General features: G+C 46.8%; 1 protein-coding gene across 18 annotated transcripts in view; it reads right to left on the bottom strand.

Annotated features, from left to right (window-relative positions):
• LOC112235584 (tensin) overlaps nt 1–5000 on the bottom strand; it is a 249505-nt gene that overhangs the window by 61832 nt on the left and 182673 nt on the right. The window lies entirely within an intron of this gene.

Below are 5000 nucleotides of genomic sequence, written 5' to 3'. Positions count from 1 at the left end.
CCTCTTCTCTTATTTTATCTCTCTCCCTCCTCCTCTCTCTGTCTCTCCCCACCTCTCACTCCCTCTTCTCTTATTTTATCTCTCCCCTCCTCCTCTCTCTGTCTCTCCCCACCTCTCACTCCCTCTTCTCTTATTTTATCTCTCTCCCTCCTCCTCTCTCTGTCTCTCCCCACCTCTCACTCCCTCTTCTCTTATTTTATTTCTCTCCCTCCTCCTCTCTCTGTCTCTCCCCACCTCTCACTCCCTCTTCTCTTATTTTATTTCTCTCCCTCCTCCTCTCTCTGTCTCTCCCCACCTCTCACTCCCTCTGCGGGCAGTGTCTTATTTTATCTCTCTCCCTCCTCCTCTCTCTGTCTCTCCCCACCTCTCACTCCCTCTTCTCTTATTCTATCTCTCTCCCTCCTCCTCTCTCTGTCTCTCCCCACCTCTCACTCCCTCTTCTCTTATTCTATCTCTCTCCCTCCTCCTCTCTCTGTCTCTCCCCACCTCTCACTCCCTCTTCTCTTATTTTATCTCTCTCCCTCCTCCTCTCTCTGTCTCTCTCTCCCCACCTCTCACTCCCTCTTCTCTTATTCTATCTCTCTCCCTCCTCCTCTGTGTCTCTCTCCCCACCTCTCACTCCCTCTTCTCTTATTTTATTTCTCTCCCTCCTCCTCTCTCTGTCTCTCTCCCCACCTCTCACTCCCTCTTCTCTTATTTTATCTCTCTCCTCCTCCTCTCTGTCTCTCTCCCCACCTCTCACTCCCTCTTCTCTTATTTTATCTCTCTCCCTCCTCCTCTCTGTCTCTCTCCCCACCTCTCACTCCCTCTTCTTATTTTATCTCTCTCCCTCCTCCTCTCTCTGTCTCTCTCCACCTCTCACTCCCTCTTCTCTTATTTTATCTCTCTCCCTCCTCCTCTCTCTGTCTCTCTCCACCTCTCACTCCCTCTTCTCTTATTTGATCTCTCTCCCTCCTCCTCTCTCTGTCTCTCTCCCCACCTCTCACTCCCTCTTCTCTTATTTTATTTCTCTCCCTCCTCCTCTCTCTGTCTCTCTCCCCACCTCTCACTCCCTCTTCTCTTATTTTATCTCTCTCCCTCCTCCTCTCTCTGTCTCTCTCCCCACCTCTCACTCCCTCTTCTCTTATTTTATCTCTCTCCCTCCTCCTCTCTGTCTCTCTCCACCTCTCACTCCCTCTTCTCTTATTTTATCTCTCTCCCTCCTCCTCTCTCTGTCTCTCTCCACCTCTCACTCCCTCTTCTCTTATTTTATCTCTCTCCCTCCTCCTCTCTCTGTCTCTCTCCACCTCTCACTCCCTCTTCTCTTATTTTATCTCTCTCCCTCCTCCTCTCTGTCTCTCTCCCCACCTCTCACTCCCTCTTCTCTTATTTTATCTCTCTCCCTCCTCCTCTCTGTCTCTCTCCCCACCTCTCACTCCCTCTTCTCTTATTTTATCTCTCTCCCTCCTCCTCTCTGTCTCTCTCCCCACCTCTCACTCCCTCTTCTCTTATTTTATCTCTCTCCCTCCTCCTCTCTCTGTCTCTCTCCCCACCTCTCACTCCCTCTTCTCTTATTTTATCTCTCTCCTCCTCCTCTCTGTCTCTCTCCCCACCTCTCACTCCCTCTTCTCTTATTTTATCTCTCTCCCTCCTCCTCTCTGTCTCTCTCCCCACCTCTCACTCCCTCTTCTCTTATTTTATCTCTCTCCCTCCTCCTCTCTGTCTCTCTCCCCACCTCTCACTCCCTCTTCTCTTATTTTATCTCTCTCCCTCCTCCTCTCTGTCTCTCTCCCCACCTCTCACTCCCTCTTCTCTTATTTTATCTCTCTCCCTCCTCCTCTCTGTCTCTCTCCCCACCTCTCACTCCCTCTTCTCTTATTTTATCTCTCTCCCTCCTCCTCTCTCTGTCTCTCTCCCCACCTCTCACTCCCTCTTCTCTTATTTTATCTCTCTCCCTCCTCCTCTCTCTGTCTCTCTCCCCACCTCTCACTCCCTCTTCTCTTATTTTATCTCTCTCCCTCCTCCTCTCTGTCTCTCTCCCCACCTCTCACTCCCTCTTCTCTTATTTTATCTCTCTCCCTCCTCCTCTCTGTCTCTCCCCACCTCTCACTCCCTCTTCTCTTATTTTGTCTCTCTCCCTCCTCCTCTCTCTGTCTCTCCCCACCTCTCACTCCCTCTTCTCTTATTTTATCTCTCTCCCTCCTCCTCTCTGTCTCTCTCCACCTCTCACTCCCTCTTCTCTTATTTTATCTCTCTCCCTCCTCCTCTCTGTCTCTCTCCACCTCTCACTCCCTCTTCTCTTATTTTATCTCTCTCCCTCCTCCTCTCTCTGTCTCTCCCCACCTCTCACTCCCTCTTCTTTTATTGTATCTCTCTCACTCCCTCTTCTCTTATTCTATCTCTCTCCCTCCTCCTCTCTCTGTCTCTCTCCCCACCTCTCACTCCCTCTTCTCTTATTTTATCTCTCTCCCTCCTCCTCTCTCTGTCTCTCTCCCCCACCTCTCACTCCCTCTTCTCTTATTCTATCTCTCTCCCTCCTCCTCTCTCTGTCTCTCTCCCCACCTCTCACTCCCTCTTCTCTTATTTTATCTCTCTCCCTCCTCCTCTCTCTGTCTCTCTCCCCACCTCTCACTCCCTCTTCTCTTATTTTATCTCTCTCCCTCCTCCTCTCTCTGTCTCTCCCCACCTCTCACTCCCTCTTCTCTTATTTTATCTCTCTCCCTCCTCCTCTCTCTGTCTCTCTCCCCACCTCTCACTCCCTCTTCTCTTATTTTATCTCTCTCCCTCCTCCTCTCTCTGTCTCTCTCCACCTCTCACTCCCCTTCTCTTATTTTATCTCTCTCCCTCCTCCTCTCTCTGTCTCTCTCCACCTCTCACTCCCTCTTCTCTTATTTTATCTCTTTCCTCCTCTCTCTGTCTCTCCCCACCTCTCATTTTCTTTTATTGTATCTCTCTCATCCCTTCTCTTATTCTATCTCTCTCCCTCCTCCTCTCTCTGTCTCTCTCCCCACCTCTCAAAGTCTTCTCTTATTTTATCTCTCTCCCTCCTCCTCTCTCTGTCTCTCTCCCCAACTCCCTCTTCTCTTATTTTGTCTCTCTCCCTCCTCCTTCTCTGTCTCTCCCCACCTCTCACTCCCTCTTCTCTTATTCTATCTTCTCCCTCCTCCTCTCTCTGTCTCTCTCCCCACCTCTCACTCCCTCTTCTTTATTTTATCTCATCCCTCCTCCTCTCTCTGTCTCTACCTCTCACTCCCTCTTCTCTTATTTTATTTCTCTCCCTCCTCCTCTCTCTTTGTGATTCTAAAAACCTCAAGCTGTGTAGCTTCCCTCTACCCACGTATATGGGTAAAATGTTGTGTGTACAGTAGGGGAGAGTAAGTTGAGCTAATGGTTGAGCCACCCTGGTTTCTAGCCATAAACAACATGTATCATTTGACCAAATATTTAGGAAGAGGTCATCATTTCATGGAGTCTGTATAAGAAACCACATGAAAAAAGTGGTAAGCAAGTTAAGTCCCCCAAAATTAAGTCAAATTAATTTATTGTGTTAGAGGTTTAATGATGTTTGTATTTAAACCAAAGTAGATATTTTGAAGATATACATCAGTTGGGGTCTCTATAAGCTTCAATATGAGGTCCTAAACCTAGCATGAAAGTGCATCCTCGTAGCTGTGTGGGCTAATATAGTCAAAATGTTTGCCTCGTGGTAAGTTGAGCTAATGGTTGAGCCAATGGTTGAGCTAATGGTTGAGCTAATGGTTGAGCTAATGGTTGAGCTAATGGTTGAGCCAATGGTTGAGCTAATGGTTGAGCCAATGGTTGAGCTAATGGTTGAGCCAATGGTTGAGCTAATGGTTGAGCTAATGGTTGAGCTAATGGTTGAGCTAATGGTTGAGCCAATGGTTGAGCTAATGGTTGAGCCAATGGTTGAGCTAATGGTTGAGCCAATGGTTGAGCTAATGGTTGAGCCAATGGCAAGTCGAGCCAATTGAAGTGTTTTCTTCCCAGGGGTAATGCAAAGACATTGTCGCTGAGATGAGGTACTGTAACAACAGGGTCTATGTTAATATTGTTTCATAAAAAGTAGAATGTTTTTGTTCCTAGTTAAGCCTGTGTTAAAATATCCTTAAGATTATTAAAAGACAAAGTGATTGTGATTGTGTTTGGAAAATAAAGATAGACATGGTTTTAAAATGGTTGTGGTAATATTTCAGTAAGTACAGATATTTGTAGGCAGTCCCACAGCTCAACTTACACCAAACCCGGGGTAGGTTGTGTCAAGAGACCACTTTTTTCAGACAACCTATGTTTTCAAAACTGTAACGTTTACATGAATTCTGATTATTCCCAGGGATACACAACATCCTGAAATATATGTAGAAATCTTTGTTAGAAAGAATCCTATATTTCTCTTGACGGAGTGATGCTGAAAAGTAAAAAATGGCTCAATTTACCCCATTCTCCCCTAAATATAGGTATGTGTACAGTTTGTGTGTAAAGATGCTACAAGTGCATATAAGGTAACTGCATCCTAAATAACACAGGGTCCATCCATCCACAGATTGATCAGTCAGTCAGTCAGTCAGTCTGTCTGTCAGCAGCAAACATTTACAGCCGTAGTCCAGGTCTGGGTGACGTCTGCATTCAGAGACTCATGTCTACTGGGTACATACAGTAGAGTACAGTATGGCTCAACAACGTACACTGAAACAGAGTAAGCCACTGAGGTGGGAGACACTGCAGAGCTTTCCATGTTCTCTGCTTCCAGGGGTCTGTTCTAATAGTGTCCTTACGTCAACCTCCGTGAAAATAGTCTGACAACATCACAACTGTCCACGAGCTTTTTGGAGTTGATCCCACGTCTGAACAGTCAAGGGGTCAAGCATAACTATTTTGGGGTCACCTCCATACAATTAGGACACCTCTGACACTACAGTACATCACACTGCCCAGACAAGCCAGAGCTTCTGTAACATGCCTCCTGATGTATAGGCTGATAACTGTTGCAAATACCAATCATC

Source organism: Oncorhynchus tshawytscha, linkage group LG07 (assembly GCF_018296145.1).
Source record: "Oncorhynchus tshawytscha isolate Ot180627B linkage group LG07, Otsh_v2.0, whole genome shotgun sequence".
Classification (NCBI taxonomy): domain Eukaryota; kingdom Metazoa; phylum Chordata; class Actinopteri; order Salmoniformes; family Salmonidae; genus Oncorhynchus; species Oncorhynchus tshawytscha.
This window is presented reverse-complemented; position numbering and strand designations above follow the sequence as displayed.